Source organism: Haliotis rufescens, unplaced genomic scaffold (genome assembly GCF_023055435.1).
Source record: "Haliotis rufescens isolate VD_foot unplaced genomic scaffold, xgHalRufe1.0.p SCAF_3, whole genome shotgun sequence".
Classification (NCBI taxonomy): domain Eukaryota; kingdom Metazoa; phylum Mollusca; class Gastropoda; order Lepetellida; family Haliotidae; genus Haliotis; species Haliotis rufescens.
Genome location: NW_025964001.1, coordinates 14,267,521 through 14,288,578, shown reverse-complemented (window position 1 = coordinate 14,288,578; position 21,058 = coordinate 14,267,521). Strand labels below are relative to the sequence as shown.

General features: G+C 36.3%; 1 protein-coding gene across 1 annotated transcript in view; it reads right to left on the bottom strand.

Moving 5' to 3' along the window:
- Nucleotides 1–21,058, bottom strand: part of LOC124134844 — a 171,394-nt gene that overhangs the window by 43,697 nt on the left and 106,639 nt on the right. The gene's annotated exons all lie outside the window — the stretch shown is intronic.

The following is a 21,058-nucleotide window of genomic DNA, read 5'->3' as shown; positions in this document are numbered from 1 at the left end:
CGATTACAGCTATATTTTGAGAACTTGTAAATGTTCGAACATGGATCAGGCAAAACCAGTGATATAGCATGAGCATCAATCCATGTAAAGGCATGATGGACCACATTCCGCAAAGTCTAAACAAACTGAAAACAATAACATCCATAACAAATAAAAAAATATAATTTTAAGACCATCTCCATGGATAAGTGGTAGAGCATCCGGTGTTCGATCCCCGCCCTGGAATACCAAAAGATAGGAAAATGTGGTACTTGTTGTCACCCTGTCTGGTGCTCAGCATTAAGGGGCTAAAACAAGGACTGGTCAGCTGGTAGTCAGTATACTGTGTCTGAGTGGGGTATTTATGTTCAGCTGCATGTGTAAAAAAAGGCAGTAGATATGCTAATGAAATGAAACTTTACCAAAAAGTGCGCTGTGTTCATCAAATTGACCCCAGTCATTACAGAGTATGGTAAATACCATATTCGACGTAATAAGCACCCAGCTCCAGTAAGCGCCCAGGGCGATATTTGTTAATATATTGGTAAGTGAACAATCCCAATTAGCACCCCTTCCAACTCATCAATGTACACAAGACTTATTTATTCGCGTATGATACACCCTTAATTATGGGCAATTTAATTCTGGAAAAATATATCTGTCGTACATAGACATTTCAGGTTGTCAGCTTAAACCACAAAATTTATCTTTCAACTCTGTTTTTTTTCACCAAAATAATATTCTAATAAGGGCCCCCTATTCCTAATTTTGAGAGCACCCTGGGCGCTTATTACGTCGAATACGGTACAGAAACAGACAAGGTTGAAAATCTTGCTGTCTTCATGTTGATATGCAACAAGACAGACAAGAGACTGAAATAACTGATGGTCCATCGACATAGCACTAGCCACAGGGAGTATATCTAAAAAAACAGTGCCTAATAGAATAGTACTGTACTTCAACTTGTGCAGAACATCAAGCTTCCATACCAAGAAACCAAATCTCGGAGGAAGACAATCAACATTAATAAGAGACTCCCGTCTGACAGGATTATAAACATGGGAGGGCAGAAAGCATGGTCAATCAGCGCTCACCAATCATAACACCCTGCTTGTTTAATGCCGACACCGTTAGTTACCCCCGACATTGAAGAGCTATAACTTCACAAATAGTGTTGCGCTATGACGTCAAGAACATTTCGCGAAGAGGGGCTACATTCTTTATGGCCCCCCTCATGATAATTTATCCCAACACCTCTGGTGTACAAAGCTACTAAACATCTTTATTGAGCCTAACATGCTCCGAAGGAGAGAGGCAAGAGCCAGATGGGGGCCAGCACGGGCAGATCTTTCACTGGAAGCAAACAAGTAAATACCAACCAATTTCAAGATAACAACAAAAAACACCAGAGGTGTAACTAGGATAATAGAATAATGAGTTGTGTAGTAGCCGCCAGCAGAAAATAGATGTAGCCTAATCAATGGAATTGCAAGAATTATTATTAACCTGATGTTGAAACTGGAGTGCACTTTGAAACATCAGCAAAACTTGCACTCCGCCATTACTGCCATTGCAGCGAAATAACTAAGATTTCTGACAATTTTTCCTTAAGTGATTTGTAACATTGTGACATAAAATACGGAACTGATAGATATAACTTCACTAGAAACTATCAACCCCTTGACGTCAGCTATTATTGGAGATGATTATGGTACTAAAACAGAAGCACAACTGTATCAATAGTTTGCAATTTTTGTTCAATCGTAAGGAGATAATCGCTTTTTCAAATTACAAATAGAACACTTGACGTCACATTAGCTGCAAATCAGATATCTGTTTCATGTCATTACTCAAGAATGTAACAAGATCTATCTAAATATGATAATAAACGTAACCTTGAGTAGATAATGTCCGTATATAACAGATTTCTAAATACTCATTTCCAACTTATAAGTGAAAATTATTTAATTTGCAAAGAGTCATTGCACATCTTACAACACTGTATTTAGCTGTGTGGGTTATAAAATTGAGTGGAGGCAAGCACAAAACGTTGTATATTGGACAACGTTATTTTTGTGTCTAGTGAGTTGTTCCCCATAGATGTATAACTGGGCAAAGCAGATAAACACAATGGCTGAACAATGGCTGAATAATCGGAAGAGATATGACATCAGTATTGGGAGAGAAGGTACAGGTAATTGACGTGAGGGTTATGAGAATGTGTGCGAAATAACCACCCTTGCATAAAATTGAGTTGTCCGACACTGCGTGGGTCAGATTCTATTGAGGAATCATCACTATTTAAATACGGTTAAATATTTTTAAAGCTAGTACATTCTATGATCATCCTCAAAGAGGCTATACATAATGTTGATATCTCATATAAGAAATAAATGACGAGTGTGAGGTGTTAATCGTACAATAAAACACTGCAGATTGAAAAAGAAAAAAAACCACTTGCGGCTACACCCCTCATGGTTTATCCTCCCTGCAGTGTTTTATTGTACGATAAACACCCTTCATGTTTTATCTTCCCTGCAGTGTTTTATTGTATGATAAACACCCTTCATGTTTTATCTTCCCTGCAGTGTTTTATTGTACGATAAACACCCTTCATGGTTTATCTTCCCTGCAGTGTTTTATTGTACGATAAACACCCTTCATGTTTTATCTTCCCTGCAGTGTTTTATTGTATGATAAACGCCCTTCATGGTTTATCCTCCCTGCAGTGTTTTATTGTACGATAAACACCCTTCATGGTTTATCTTCCCTGCAGTGTTTTATTGTACGATAAACACCCTTCATGGTTTATCTTCCCTGCAGTGTTTTATTGTATGATAAACACCCTTCATGGTTTATCCTCCCTGCAGTGTTTTATTGTACGATAAACACCCTTCATGGTTTATCTTCCCTGCAGTGTTTTATTGTATGATAAACACCCTTCATGGTTTATCCTCCCTGCAGTGTTTTATTGTACGATAAACACCCTTCATGGTTTATCTTCCCTGCAGTGTTTTATTGTATGATAAACACCCTTCATGGTTTATCCTCCCTGCAGTGTTTTATTGTATGATAAACACCCTTCATGGTTTATCTTCCCTGCAGTGTTTTATTGTATGATAAACACCCTTCATGGTTTATCTTCCCTGCAGTGTTTTATTGTATGATAAACACCCTTCATGGTTTATCTTCCCTGCAGTGTTTTATTGTACCATAAACACCCTTCATGGTTTATCCTCCCTGCAGGGTTTTATTGTACGATAAACACCCTTCATGGTTTATCCTCCCTGCAGTGTTTTATTGTACGATAAACACCTTTCATGATTTATTCTCCCTGCAGGGTTTTATTGTACGATAAACAACTCCCACTCACCATTTATTTTTTTCAATATCTTAAACAGAATACCATATGCTTAACCTCTTCAGAACAAGCTACCACATGGTAGGTTCCTTGCAAAATAAGTTGGTTGTAAGAGGCGACTTGATTGCATGTAATCTTGCCCTGTATATCATTGCTCATAATATCAATCACTGGATTGTCTGCCAAGGCTCCATCTTTAACAGGCCACCATCATATAGCAGGAATAGTGCTGAGTGGGCGATAAACAAAAAAATTGAAACAAACAAAACACTATGAGAAAAGCAAGGATGTCAATGCTAAAAGCTGGAACATTTGTGATGGACATCGTGTGTTTCCTATGAAATCATATTATCACATCTTAGCTTAATAGAAGAAAGACACTGAGGTACAACTGTGTGTCTTGTCTGCCAAACATCAGCTTGAACCAAGGGAGATAACAATCGTAATGGACTTTCCCTGTATTCTTATTACTATTTCAAAATGTCAGCATTCCAACCAGGGAAGGAATCTACAGTATACCACGGCGCTAGCCAGCAAACAAAATGTTACACTGTGCTCCATTCGAAGTTCTGAGTACCAGGGCCATCTGAGTCTTATATGCTACAGTTGCTGATAAAAAGTTCACATAGAACTGACTTGAGTGAAAGGTTCTTGGCAAGTTCAAGTAGACCAGTACATCTTCGATTTCCCTGATGGATTGAGATAACCTAGGTAACCAAATGAGTATGACAATGTCAAGAAAACCTCTCCCTGGGGGTATTTAACATTTGGAACCATTTAAAATAAATCTAGATTGAGGTCTGAAGCCTCAGGGATACCGTCCAGCTAAACTGGTCTCCTGACATTTCTGTAAGTGTCAAAACGTTACTACAGAAGTGATATTCTAATTGCCCTATGGTGAAAAAGGCCCTTCAGTCTAAGATTTAAACAGTCATGGAGCTATTAACTTACAAGACCGTTAATACCAACTGTGGATTATTATAAATCAATAATATATATATTTATTCAAATTGTTACAACAAAAGTGATATTCTGATTGCCCTATGGTGAAAAAGGCCCTTCAGTCTAAGATTTAAACAGTCATGGAGCTATTAACTTACAAGGCCATTAATACCAACTGTGGATTATTATAAATCAATAATATATATATTTATTCAAATTGTTACAACAAAAGTGATATTCTAATTGCCCTATGGTGAAAAAGGCCCTTCAGTCTAAGATTTGAACAGTCATGGAGCTATTAACTTACAAGGCCATTAATACCAACTGTGGATTATTATAAATCAATAATATATATATTTATTCAAAATGTTACAACACAAGTGATATTCTAATTGCCCTGTGGTGAAAAAGGCCCTTCAGTCTAAGATTTAAACAGTCATGGAGCTATTAACTTACAAGACCGTTAATACCAACTGTGGATTATTATAAATCAATAATGTATATATTTATTCAAAATGTTACTACACAAGTGATATTCTAATTGCCCTGTGGTGAAAAAGGCCCTTCAGTCTAAGATTTAAACAGTCATTGAGCTATTAACTTACAAGACCGTTAATACCAACTGTGGATTATTATAAATCAATAATATATATATTTATTCCAAACAAAAATTCTGTAGAAGTAACATAACTTTCAAGGCAAGATTGAATGACACAATTGAAATGGAATTCAAGACAAATTGTAGGGAATATAGTCTGTCTCACAGTCTCTAAACCATATTATTTTGCTTTTTGCCCACCCTTACTGTAATGCTGTTGTTAAAAATAAGCAAGGCTAGATTTTCCACAGGTTTTCCCATCTCACAGGGGCTTCTTTTCAATTTAAATGTAGCTGTATGTTTGTATCAAATCTATATATTTTCATTAACTAAGTGTTAGTCTGTAGGGTATATTGCTGGTGAATAATATTACATGGATGTTTACTTCTCATGTTTGTGATGAGTGAGTGAGTGAGTATGGTTTTACGCCGCTTTTAGCAATATTCCGGCAATATCACGGCAGGGAACACCAGAAACAAGCTTCACACATTGTACCATGTGGGGGACATGAACCCAGGTCTTCTGCATGACGAGCCAAGTTTTAAACCACAAGACTACTCCACTGCCCCTGTTTGTGATGATGTTTAAGTCTAACTGAGGAAAATGAACACCAGTTGGAATATTGCAATAGAAATTAAATGAAACTGACGACTGCTCATTGACTTGTCTCCGACTGATGAAGTGTTCAGGCAAAACCAATTATGTTTTTCAGTTTACAGATGAGTCTATTCTTAATGTGGCAAAAATAAAACAAAACAAAAGTACAAATGCGGCATATGTTTTTTAACATATTTGTGTTCTCGTTACTTCTAATTCAAGAACACCTTTTTTCAAATTAACCTCAAATTATCCCTGACAATATAATTATAAATTTTTAATGTTGCCTTCCATCTCTTGGCATATTGCCCAAGAAAGTCTGTAAATCAAGATATTATATTGATTTTGTTAAAAAATGCAATTCATGATTCCATGTATATCCAAAACTTCATCCCTTTAAAAATCATTACATTATTCTTTTCATCACGTTTTCATCCAGATTGACACACTCATCACTATTGTCAGTGTATTAGTAGTAGCAAACAGTATTTACATTATATAGTTGAACTGAAGTAATGTGGTCCTTAGGCATTTACCATGACAAATATATCCAATACAGCCCATGCAAGTCTATAATGTTTGGCAAGTCGAGATTACTCCAGTATCTGAAAATGAAGAAAGTCTCTGGGCTCCTTTTTTAAATTTTGTATGACTATAATTTAACAACTGTTTTTCCCTGTAAAATATGCTCATTTCAGAGACTAGATGATAGTCAAGCATTTACCAGAGTGGTGAAATCCACAAGCATGTGTATGGTGCTGACTAACCATTGACGCTAACTGGGTGAATCTTGATGTAACACAGATTGGTTTAAATACCAGAGTGCAGCATTATCACAAGGGATATCATACCACCATGAAGTATATGCAAATGATAAAGATATACCAAATGGTATAGTAACAATCACGAATGAAAGGAAATATCAATGAGTGAGTGAGTATTGTTTTATGCCGCTTTTAGCAGTATTCCAGCAATATCATGGCAGGGACACCATAAATGGGCTTCACATATTATCCCATGTGGGAAATGAAACCGAGATCTTTGGTGTGACGAGCGAATGCTTTAACCAATGGACTAACCCACATCTCCAAATATCAATGAGAACTACTACCAACCCTATACCCAAAATGGGAAGAAAGAGAGGTCCACAAACCTTCCTGCAAGCTGCCGTGTGTCCTGCGACCTCCTGATCTCGTGACTAGCGACACTTATGATGTGTTTAGTCAGTATGTAGCAGACTTGATATATGAGGTCTGGAGCATAGTAGGATATATTGGACAGCCTGATGACCCATGATGGATGCTCTACTACCTATATGACATATATCATGGTGTCCAGCAGGCTATACAACTCATTACATCATATTTACTGGTCATGTTAACATATATTATATTGCATATAAGTATTCCATAACTGAAGGTAACGCTGAATGACAAAAGTCAAATAAATCAGGCAAGAATGAAAGCTATTATACAATTGTCCTGATATTTTTGTTATTAATACATCAGGGTATGAAACTCCCAAAATTTTCAGCCAGACCACAGGACTGGCTAGCTGAAATACTTGCCAGCCCTGACCAAAACCTGCCTGCCCACAATAATCATATGTTTCTCAGGATAATTTAATTAAAACTTTAAATCGAATTCATTGAACATGAAGTAATGCAAGAAAAGAAATAGCAAACACTTTTTAGGTCAGATTTGTATTTAATATGCTAGAATACATCATGTAAATAATGCTTATCATCGGGAAATATTTAGAATATTTTTACATATGAAATATAACCCGACCATCGGGCAGGGGGATTTGAAAATCTGGCAGCCCGAGTTGAAATCAACCCGTCTCGGACGGTCGGGCAGGCAGGTATTTCGAACACTGAATACATGTATACTACTCAAATGAAATTAAAGAACATCCAATTCTTTCATATGACTATAGTTAATCCGTCATGGCATGACAGGTCAACAATAGAGATAAAAAAGAATCAGGTGTTCTTCAGCCTTTTATATATATATATATATAAATATATATATATATATATATATATATATATATATATATATATATATATATATATATACACACACACAAATGAAAACTATAACCTGATATATATATATATATACAAATGAAAACAATAACCTGAATGCACTCAAAGATGTTTATATGAATTGTTGATGAAACACATTATAATTTTGTTTCGATTATTTCTAAGACATATAATTAAAACTAAAATTGCAATCAAATCATTTAGTGAGTGATCTGAAGGTAAGATCAGCTGGATGTCATAAATATATAATGAAAGATAAATGCTGCTCGGAGTAAGGATAACATTCTCATTACAATTATATCTGATATCTATGTCTGATGCGATACCTCTCTGAGTAAGATCTGATACACCTCCATAGAAGGTCGCATCAGGTAAACCCTGAGTGAACTTTGACCACCCAATTACAAAGAAGGAAGTGTTGATTCTTGAAAAAATCAAGCAATTCAGAAATTTAGATTTTAACAAAAGTTAACAGACACATAACATTATTCCTTTTCTGGAAGTCTCACTTGAGTGTAGATGTCAAGGTGACCAGGACAACAGGGTGCATAACATATCCACTGCAATAATATAGGCACAGCTTTAATTATTTACATTTAGAACTGGTCATCTAAGTTCATTTTGGACATACATAACCAGACATGCAGCTCTGAATGCTTCACTTACTCATACCTAGCATTTATAGTGAGTGAGTGAGTAAGGTTTTATGCCGCTTTTGAGCAATATTCCAGCAATTTCCTGGCGGGGGACACCGGAAAATGACTTCACACTTTGTATCCATGTTGGGAATCGAACCTGGGTCTTCAGAGTGTCGAGCCAACACTTTAACTACAAGAATACTCCATCGCCCCCTCGCATTTAGAAGTCTCAACACTGACTTGTTGGTAAAAGATCTCATTTTAATGAGATTGTAAGGCAAAATGATCTTTGAATGACACGTTAAAAGAGTTATGTCCCTTCCCATACTGAACAGTATTCCAGTTATATAACGGTATGTCAGCTTAATGTGGGAGGAAAGCCTGAAGTGATGCAGGTCTCAGACGTTTACCACTTCGGTGAAACCCACGGGTATGGTGCTGACAAACCTAGAAACATAATCAGGGCAAGCCAGGATTCGAACCAACAATCATAGGTTTCTGCCGTGCCCAAGGGACGCAACTCTGCACAGCTAACGACTGGGCCACCTGTGCGCCCATCTCACCCTAGAATCTAATGATGTCATCATACAATCAATCATGTTACATGCTTCCATCATAACGGAACTCATCTTGTTAAATAGCAGAATGTGGGAAAAAAATAAATAATTGAAATGGTTCTGATACATACTGAACAAACTTTATATTTCATTAACTCTATGTCCAGTTTGTCACATCAAGTGGGATGTGTTTTAAATTTTGACTTCTTTGATAGGAATATAGAAGTTGGAGTACTAAGTAAGGATAAGAATTTATGGATGAACAACTTCTTTATTACAATTAAGAGCGACGTTTTGATGTAGGTTCGAACACCGTTATCAAGCAAGTGATTATCCTCTTAATTGTAATAAAGAAGTTGTTCATCCATAAATTCTTATCCTTATTTTAAATTTTGGTTTGAGAAAAAGAAGAAAGTACTCATACGCAGTGAAAATTCCAAAAATGTCTGGGCTTCAAATCCCTTTTAACTTTTCAACCAATCAGATTGCAGCACATGTTCCTATTCATGTTACAATTTGAATTAAAGTTCTGATGCTGAATAAACTTCAAGGAGGAAATCTAATACGAGAGTTACCTTCTGAGGTGAGATGAGCTGAAAGTAGATTTGTAGCACACCAGCATCAAATACAACCGGAACTAACCTTCAGTTGCTACAGTGGGGCTAACTTTTCTTTATTTTCACATCCTTCCCTGATCAGACCAGTCTATTATTTCATATTGGGGTAATCAAGTGAGCAGGTGAGACTATTATCCCACGTGGGGTGGTGATGTGACCTTGACCTTCAGAAGAATCTCGGCTTTTCACATAGCTGTACGGGTAATGTGGCTAGCGAAGTCAGTCAGTATTGCCCCAACTGACATCAATGATAGCATTTGGCAGATATTGCTTGCATTATTGTCACAATCTTCTTCCATGGTAGTAAAGGTGAAGGACACTTATTACGTTCTCAGGGAGGTCAGTCTGCACCACATCTTCTGACGTACAGAGAGCCCTTATCCTCGAGTTGAATCAGGCAGAGGATGTTCAGGAAATAGTAACGCCAGCACCTTTTTATATCAATAACGTTCTTCTTACTGACACAGGTTGTTCAAATAGCATATGCTGTTATCCTAAGCTAGCCATCCGTTACAATCTGGGGAAAATGGACTGGGAAACACTGCATGTGTGTTGTCAGAAACAGCTTCAGGTATAACTTAACCCTATTACACCAGTACAGGCAGGCAAGGCCAATTAATAGACTTGTCCTTTTACCTGATAAGCCAACACTAAATTGTTTCAAAATACAAAACAAATAATTAAAACTTTTGATTTGCAAAACATATATGCTTCTTAAGGTATGTTTACTTTTTTTCATGAGGGTTTTAAAGTTAATCTTTAAGATCTTGCGTCCTGCCTCTTTTGGTAAAATAAAAAAAAAAATTATGTATTATTTTATTTTTAGATTTTTGTGTGTCGTTTTTAACAAATGCATGCCTGTAAGACAGATAATTAAATAAAAGCGACAGTTAAAACCCTTCCATGTTCATAATCAATCGCTGCCAAAAACTGAGTAGATTATACGATTCCGACCATAACACCATGTGTCCATGAATCTCCATCAACTAGTGATGACACCAGGTGTTCACGAAAGGGTAAGCAACATAGCCAACTAGTCAGCATTAACATCTGAACAAATCCACTTTTTCCCCTAATATATCTTGTATTTTTTTCTGAAAAAAAAACCAAACTTCTTGAAATATGTTTTTTCCTGATGTCTCTGTAAAGAAGCACCAAAATGACAAGACATGTTTCATGTGTGAACACCAACGAAAAGTCCAGAGTGGAAGCTGGAAGGGTGAATAGTTACGACAGTCACAAAAACACAACATGCATCATCTTTTGTAAAAAAAACATCACTACAAACCTCTTAATGTCCTTCCTACATAACGCAGTCTACATACTGGTATGCCTACCTACAACAGAACCCGCAAATCTGATACTGAACAGAAACACTAATACCCAGAGTCAACTCTGTCAAGTTGTAAGACCTGCCAGCTCTAACCCCTGTGTTGGCTTTCATGCATCCAGAAATTAAATTCTTTGATATTTAAACCCCCAACGGCTATGACCAAAATAGCAAATTGACAGCACCTCAAGGTCATTGCTAATGGATTTTCCAAGGTCACAAGATGAGCTTCTGCTTTTATGGCAAATACTATCTGTAGTGGTTTGGTTTACCTTTGAAAGTATTTGGCAATAAAGTGTTTTTAAATCATACATGAAGTAATTTCCAAGTGTGATGTCACATGCCCGATTCAATTCTCAAACCAAAACAATAGAGCTCCGTGCAGTGAAGCCGACAATGCAAGCGGTGCATGGAATATCTTGCTTCGGCCATGTTTTTAATAGAGGCAAATTGAAGAGAAAGCTTGTAATATTTTCTAACGGATGGGTTACAAAATACTAATTGCTAGCTTGATTGGATTAAGCCAGTGTCTATCAAAGCCTAGATTACAAAATAAATGCCTAGGTTGTATGAAGCCAATCCTGTTGCACTCTTCTACCTAGGGGTCCTTGCCACATCATCACAGCTTACAGAGTTCATTCAAGATGTATTGCATATGTTTTTAATCTACACATGTAGATAAACATATGTTATGAAATGTTCGACTTTCATTGGGAAAATATCCTGAAACATCAAAAACTATTTCCATTTTCCGATGTATCCTTTGTTTACATCGGTTGCACAGCTCAATGTGATGTCATCAAAACCCTACAGAGAGCTATAGCCATACGGTCACTTTGATGCATCAAGAAATATGATGCACCTCACTGTTGCATATCTACGTAATCATGCAAAACAATATGAAAAGTGAGCCGAAAGGTTTTTTTAATTGTATTGGTCTCGTCTATTCTTATTTCAGAATAGGTGTTTTTGTTTACAAACATGAGAAAAAGTCTGGTCATTATTAATGAAAAGTATAATATCAAATTTTCACGTTTCAGTTTCATTTCAATATAAGTGAGCTAAAAAAAGGATTCTCCAGATTCAATAAGAATCCATCTTTTAAAATCATAAAGTTACACAATGCAAAACCAGCTTGGAACCAGTCTATATGAGAAAGGTTTCATTGCTTTTTTTAATGGTATATTGGTCAAGACTGAGATGTCACTGTGCTGAGTTCGGGATCAATCTGTGTACACACAAAATGAATGCATTAGAGAGCTGTGTGAACAAAATATTTCTCCACTGCAAAACTAACATGTGATGACCACGCATGCAAACCTTGCAGCAGCCATCACCTTAAGTGATTCCACGGATTCAAAATATATTACAGTATATGAAAGATACAATTTAAAATTTCCTCATCATTTTGTAGTTCAACGCGTTCTATCATTTACAGTTACAAGCATTCAGTATTAAGCTGCCTCAATTAAAATACCAAATTAGGTCAATAATAAAGAAGCTTGAGAGAAACATAAATTTCTAGTGTGGGGATATGGAAAATGCTATAAACACAATACGAGTCTGTTTGCCATATATATTGAACATCATTTGCTATAACACAATATTATTGCATGCTAATTCCAAAATTTATGATTAAAAATTATTTTGTTCTATATTTTTAGAGAAGAGTAAGTTATATTGCCAAAATGAAGGACAAACAAGCATTCAAAGTTCAAAAGACATGTTTCCGTCAACAGAGTAACAATTTTCTGATTCACATTTCCCTTAATAAAAAGTTAACATATTGATTTAATGTGAAATGTGAAATTATCATAATTTAATATTTGTACAACATAATCTTCTTAAATAATCAAAACTACCTATAGAAGAAAACACCCACCAGACATTAGAGTTGTATTAAGAGCCTGCTTCCTGCACAACTAATAATACCCCAGCAAGTAAACACTTGGAGATTTCAGGGGGGCAATCACCATAACTGAATAAAGTTTAATGGTTGCATTTTTTTCACATCTAAGTAGGTAAATGTTCAAGTCCATGGAATACATTTTGTTATTTTCCTATAGTTATTTTTATCTTCTAAGCCATAAACATGTAGTCAGGTATGAGTGAGTGAGTGAGTGAGTGAGTGAGTGAGTGAGTGAGTGAGTGAGTGAGTGAGTGAGTGAGTGAGTGAGTGAGTGAGTGAGTGAGTGAGTGTATGGTTTTACGAGGCTTTTAGCAATATTCCAGCAATATCACGACAGGGGACACCAGAAATGGGCTTCACACATTGTACCCATGTCGGGAATCGAACCCGGGTCTTCGAAGTAAGGAGCGAACGCTTTAACCACTAGGCTACCCAACCGCCCCAGTCAGGTATGAAAAAAAGAAAAGAAATACAAATCCCTTCACAATGAAATGATCACTGCTATGTGATAATCCCCATGCATACCAGTAAAACCCCTCTGGTAGAGTCTGGTATTTAGAGATCAATCAGAGGTAGACATTGAACATAAACTTTAACAATTTCAAATGTGCTACGGTAATGACAATGTCGACAAAACTCTGTACATAATCCCCGCCTTCAGCATGGTGGGGCATGATGTAATACACAGCATGTACAACTTAGGCTCGGAGGCCAGGATGAGTAGATAAATGAAATATTTGCTGCCAGATCACAAATGTATTAGTGTGTGACGACGCACTAGGTGGTGCTAGAAACTTGTTGGAATGACTCTGAGCTCATTGGCAGAATTAATGGTGGAGGACTGACCACTTTGGGCCCTAGGCTCTGTTGAAGTCTTTACAAGTAGATAGCATTAATATTCAGAATAATAAACCACCACTCATACTGTGGCGATGGATTCATCTTCAACAGCATCATCTTTCGAGTATACACATGTCAGCGAACCTGACCACCCGATCCCGTTAGTCGCCTCTTATGACAAGCATAGTCGCCTTTTACAGCAAAAATGGGTTGCTGAAGACCTATTCTACCCCGGATCTTCACAGGTAAGCAACGACTTACATGTTTCACCAAAGTGGTCAGGCTCGCTGACTTGGTTGATGCATGTCATCGTATTCCAATTGTGTAAATCGATGCTCATGATATCAATCACTGAACTGCCTGGTCCAGACTGGATTATTTACAGACCGGTGTCATATAGCTGGAATATTGCTGAGCGTGGTGTTAAGTACATCACAATGGCTTTCCTCCCACATTAAACTGACTAGTGATGCAACTGAAATGCTTTTCAGAGCAGTATCCAACTGCCTCCCCCTCATGCTAAAATCTCCCTAATGACTCATATCAAACTAAAACACATCATCACAAAACAAACGTCATTGGTCTATTGTGTTTCGCGTCTGCCACTCATACAGTTTTAACTGTTTGTGGCATCCGCTGTGTGGGCAGACAGCTCCAGCAAAACAATCACGTATGGATCATTCAGACTGTAGATGAAGTAGAACTCAGGTAAAAAGCACGTCACATGGTAATGATTAATTTCGGAACATGAACCCACAGTGAAATATTTCTCCCAAACAAGTCACAAAAATTGGATTCAATATAACAAGTTATGAGCATTTTTTCTAATTGTGTAAGCAAATGACATTTTATGATCAATTTCAGGCAAGTTGACTGACAGGCGATATCTACACGCAATGTATCACAGAGTGACAGGGAATTATTTAGGAGATAAAGCTCTTTTCACCGTAGACTAGGTTACCTGAAGGTTTACATAACTCACATACTAAACTCTAATGAAGATAAGACCAATGTTTGTCTGATAAACACATCTTCATACTTTTACATATATTCTACAATAAAATTTTGTAAGAAGAAGATAAAACCATTGTCTGTTTGTTAAACATTATGTCATACTTTTACTGACACTATACACTAAATCTGAAGAATATAAGACCAATGTTGATCTGCTTAACATAATGTCATACTTTTACTGACACTATACACTAAATCTGAAGAATATAAGACCAATGTTGATCTGCTAAACATAATGTCATACTTTTACTGACACTAAATCTGAAGAATATAAGACCAATGTTGATCTGCTAAACATAATGTCATACTTTTACTGACACTATACACTAAATCTGAAGAATATAAGACCAATGTTGATCTGCTAAACATAATGTCATACTTTTACTGAAACTATACACTAAATCTGAAGAATATAAGACCAATGTTGATCTGCTAAACATAATGTCATACTTTTACTGACACTCATAATACACTAAATCTGAAGAATATACGACCAATGTTGGTCTGCTAAACATAATGTCATACTTTTACTGACACTATACACTAAATCTGAAGAATATAAAACCATTGTCTGTTTGCTAAACATAATGTCATACTTTTACTGACACTCATAATACACTAAATCTGAAGAATATACGACCAATGTTGGTCTGCTAAACATAATGTCATACTTTTACTGACACTATACACTAAATCTGAAGAATATAAAACCATTGTCTGTTTGCTAAACACAATGTCATACTTTTACTGACACTCATAATACACTAAATCTGAAGAATATACGACCAATGTTGGTCTGCTAAACACAATGTCATACTTTTACTGACACTATACACTAAATCTGAAGAATATAAGACCAATGTTGGTCTGCTAAACACAATGTCATACTTTTACTGACACTATACACTAAATCTGAAGAATATACAACCAATGTTGGTCTGATAAACACAATGTCATACTTTTACTGACACTATACACTAAATCTGAAGAATATAAGACCAATGTTGGTCTGCTAAACATAATGTCATACTTTTACTTACAAGATACACTAAATCTGAAGAATATAAAACCATTGTCTGTTTGTTAAACACAATGTCATACTTTTACTGACACTCATAATACACTAAATCTGAAGAATATACGACCAATGTTGGTCTGCTAAACATAATGTCATACTTTTACTGACACTATATACTAAATCTGAAGAATATAAAACCATTGTCTGTTTGCTAAACATAATGTCATACTTTTACTGACACTCATAATACACTAAATCTGAAGAATATACGACCAATGTTGGTCTGCTAAACATAATGTCATACTTTTACTGACACTATACACTAAATCTGAAGAATATAAAACCATTGTCTGTTTGCTAAACACAATGTCATACTTTTACTGACACTCATAATACACTAAATCTGAAGAATATACGACCAATGTTGGTCTGCTAAACACAATGTCATACTTTTACTGACACTATACACTAAATCTGAAGAATATAAGACCAATGTTGGTCTGCTTAACACAATGTCATACTTTTACTGACACTATACACTAAATCTGAAGAATAGAAGACCAATGTTTGTGAGTGAGTTTGTTTATATTAGCAATATTCCAGCAATATCACGGCAGGGGATACCAGAAAATGAGCTTCACACATTGTGCCCATGTGGGGAATCGAACCCCACCGCCCCTAAAATCTAAAGAAGAAAAGACAGTGTTTGTTGAACATAATCTAACGAAGATAAGACGAAAGTTTTCTTTGTTAGGAAAGTATGATGAACTAATTGCTGTCTTCCTTTCTTCTGTGATAGGCATTTAGAAGTTGGAGTACTAAGTAAGGATAAGAATTTATGGATGAACAACTTCTTTATTACAATTAAGAGCGACATGTCGGTGTAGGTTCTAACACTTGCTTGATAACGGTATTAGAACCTACACCAAAAAGTTGCTCTAAATTGTAATACAGAAGTTGTTCATCCATAAATTCTTATCCCAACTAACTAATTACTGTGTTCACTTGATTTGCTTTTAGTAGCTATATCTGAACGATATTAAAAACCTGATCAAAATATATACCCAAAACAACCATGATCAACATATACTAAAAATAAACCTTTCATTTTTATGTTATTGATATCAAATTAGAGATCATAGAGACTATTTATTTCCGCTGGGTGTTATTGCCAACCCACGCTGTTCAGAAATACTCCTACCTGGTCCACAAGCAATAAGCCGTCATCACATCAGGGACATGATTTCTTACAGTGATACCTTACCATCGTGTCTTGGGTTGTGGCCACAGCCATAATCGCTGCCATACCATCGCGTAATTTTACGTGTTATTCCCGTTCCATGATCCGACACAATTACGTTCCCCAAACTACCAAACCCTGATGGTCTCATCTTGGACATTAATCAATAGCCTCTCCGGACGTCTGTCATCGGTTCGACTGTATGCGAAACTGACAGGGATTTCTTGTATATCATTAGCAGTTATTTATATCACAATGACTATTTATAACGCGATCAGATGCCATTTTCGTCTCCAGAGTTCCAAATATAGCTCAATATGTTGCTATTTTCTGCTCCCGAGACCAGAATTCCTGGGGAAGCTATAAATAACATCGGTGTTTTGCTGCTATGTGGAGCACTATCTGAGGAATGAATGTCGTCACTGGCAATCACGGTAAACGCCATCATAGCATATAACAATAGCCTTGCAGAATGTTATTTCTTACTGACAACTTTGGTCTAATGGATCTGTAAATATCAACTTGCTTCCTCAATCTCCAGCCAGGAAAATACACTTCCCACCAGAATAGCTTCATTGATTTCTTGGATATTTAGAAACTACCAAGTATGTTTTGAATATTCCAGCACTTCACAGATCATTTTGTACTGGCTAATATTCAGAATTACTTCAGTGTTTGTCTGGGTCTGAGGTTTGTTTTGTTGTGAATAATTGAAAGATAAAACACTAACTGTGCCCTCTTCATTGATCTCCTGTTTCATGTCTCAAGGAAGGTTTGAATTTTGTCAATGAACTCACTTTGTACTCAAGACAAAACACATTTGTAAGGCAAAAAGAATTTCATAATTTGAATAACATCAAAGAATTTTAAAAACATAAGATAGACATTCTGTTTTGTTGTATGTTTTAACTTTTTGTAAGCAGATTTGTGATCTGTTTGCATTAATGGATGTGATTGACATGAAACATGAATGTTTGTAGAAACATGTGAATCGTGTATCTGAACTCAAAACATACCTTTTTGAACAATACAACTGAATGTGTATATTTTAACTATCTTACTGTTCCCTCTCTGTTCTATGTGTGTACATATGCTGAATTTGCACATTGAGCATGTCCCTCAGTGATGTGGATTTTGCGCTATACAAATAGCCTTATTATTATTATCATTTATCAAGTAAAGAAATCAGTGAATACACATGTTTTCTATGTCTAGGTACTTGAAGAAAATACAGTCATGTGAAGTGTGAGGCAAGCAGGTGGAAATATATGATGAATTAATTAGGCCCTGTAAGTGCTATTTTCAACAAAACTTAACAGACCCTGAACAGATACAGGCCTTAGGTGATTACCACTTTGGTGAAACCCACGAATATGGGTATTGTGCTCCGCAAAATAATTGATAGAGTTAACACAACTTCACTGTATCTTTTGGTCATATCACATGTAGAAAGAAAATAGTTTTTTGTGCCATTTATTCGACAAGGCTCCGTCTTTGCGCAAACGGACATACCTAAAACAATTGTCAACTCATTGCGGAATGGTTCACATATATTTCCCCATATATTATATATATATTTTAGATGCAATTTAAAGCACATCGGGACATACAAATTTATACAGTGTGATTGAACACATTTAACTCTGTTTTGGGTATATTTTTAGATTAGATTTAAATTATTTCTGAGGGATACTCTGGCGAAGAACTTGAAATAATACACGCATTCTGATTGGTTTGTCGTATTTTCGCACATAACATTTATCGATAGGGGGACGAGTCTTCTTGCAGGTTATGGAAAGGGGCGAATGAACAAATTGCAGAACCTTAAACACTTGGCCAACTATCACATTATGAATAATTGTATAAAACTGACACATCTTCATTTAAATCCCCCCAAAAAGACATTATCTAATACATCTGCTATCGCTTATCTGATTATCATGGTATTGAATATTCTGTTCCAATTTTCTTACCCACTGATGTCAAACTACACAAAACCAGCCTGATAGGAATCAACATGAAAATGATGATAAATTCATCTGACAATGATAAAAACCCTATTTCACAAGGTAATTCCAGAATTAGGAATAACTGGAATTAAAGTGGGATGAAATAGTTTTTCCTGAACAAGGATTGGCAAATTTCTAAAGAGTTGCCTGAGCCAATTTGGCCCATTTCCTGATTGGATTTATAAAATACAGTGGCAACAACTACTGGCAAGACACACACCTTGCGAGCTCCATGGGCGCCTCGTCTTAACCTCTGACATAAATCCATAAGTGTCCGAACCAACCTAACAAGGGTGTCCGTTTTAAATGAAATGTTCCCTAAAATAACTGTGACTACCCTTCTTTTTTGCATTAGGTATCTGAGAAATGTCCAATCAATTCTTGCTGCTGAATCGCCTCCACCAAGCTAATTACACACCCTTTCCTGTATCTGCAAAGCCTGGATGATGACGTCTTCACAAATGCCAGGCTTACTCCTGTTCAGTGGTGGCAACATCAATACATTGATCTAGTGTTTTATTGCCCAAATCTCAAAAAAGTTTTGGGAAATGATGAGCTCAAGTATTCAGCAGTATCTTCCTGTCAGACTTGTAATCAAATGTATGCTACATGATGTCTTGCTGAAGTGGGAGAACAGGATTGGAAAAGGTGGTGATTTTTTAAAGTAAATGCTTCATCACCATCTTCCTGAGGCAAGGGTGTTAACTGACTATAAAAGTTTAGTTTCCATCCTTGCCGAACAGGGCTGAAATTTCTGGGCTCGATCGGAGGGCCATCAGTGGCTATTTCGAGTTATGTTACTTCATTTTAAACATGTGACACAGCAACTATTTCATCAGACGTATCTGATACGGTACATTTTGATGCTTTTGATATGGTGAATATTTTATCAGAGACAGATGTTACATATCAAATACTTCATCAGAGACACATGTGACATAGCAAATACCTCATCAGAGACACATGTGATAAAGTGAATACTTTATCAGAGACACATGTGATATAGCAAATACTTCATCAGAGACACATGTGACATAGCAAATACCTCATCAGAGACACATGTGATAAAGTGAATACTTTATCAGAGACACATGTGATATAGCAAATACTTCATCAGAGACACATGTGATACAGCAAATACTTCAGAGACACATGCGATATAGCAAATACTTCAGAGACACATGTGATATAGCAAATAGACACATGGCACATGCGACATTCTACAATACATACTGCAAAAAGAAACTTTTAGATTGAAGCACAAAACTTTGACTAGATGGAAGATGTCAGTATATGTGTAACCGAGTTACCTCTGCAGTCATGGAACTAGATTTCATCACATAGAGGGGCGATCGGGTAGCCTAGTGGTTAAAGCATTCACTCGTCACGCCGAAGACCCAGGTTCGATTCCCGACATGGGTACAATGTGTGAAGCCCATTTCTGGTGTCCCCCGCTGTGATATTGCTGGAATATTGCTAAAAGCGGCGTAAAACCATATACTCACTCACTCACTCATCACATAGAGGCACCAGCTAGGTCAGCAAGCTTCATGCAAGGAAAGATGTTCAAGCAACTGTCCTAGATTTACACACCTCACATATCCATCTACTTCACTCACAAGTCTGTATTTTTGACTAGAATCATACTTCATTAATGATTAAATTTTGCTAATGGTATAATCTCATCATATCCTCTGAAAGCTTTAGCTTAAAAAAAAATCACAACCACATCTCTAACAAATCAATTAACAATTTATATCTGACAAAAAGTGGGAAAATATATCCGCCCATTGAAAGATTAGATAGGTTTGGCTCAAAACAGAATTACACATCTCCACTTCACATAAGCCAACATCAGATTAGGGAAATAAATGACAAAAATATATTAACTTTAAATATTTAATAGGCAGATTAATTTAATCTAAAAATAAGTCTATTTCAGACGCTCATGTCGGTAATGGCCATATATGAAAAACACTGATTTTTTTTTTCAGAGATGTTGACTAACTTCCACAGAGAGATTATAGCTGTCTGTATGGGCCTATTCTGACTGATACCGTATTCAATGTAATAAGCGCCCAGCTCTAATAAGCGCACCCACAGCGATATGTTCTAATATATTGGCTAATGAACAATCCCAATTAGCACCCCTTCCGATTGATCAATGTACACTTATTTGTTCATGTATAATACGCACTCGTGTGTTATATGCACCCTTAATTATGGGCAGTTAAATTCTGGACAATATATCTGTCGTGTATAATATGCACAGACTTTTCTTTTGTATCATTTCAGGCTGTCAGCATAAACCACGAAATTTACAATCTTTCAATTTTCTCTCACCAAAATTGTATTCTAA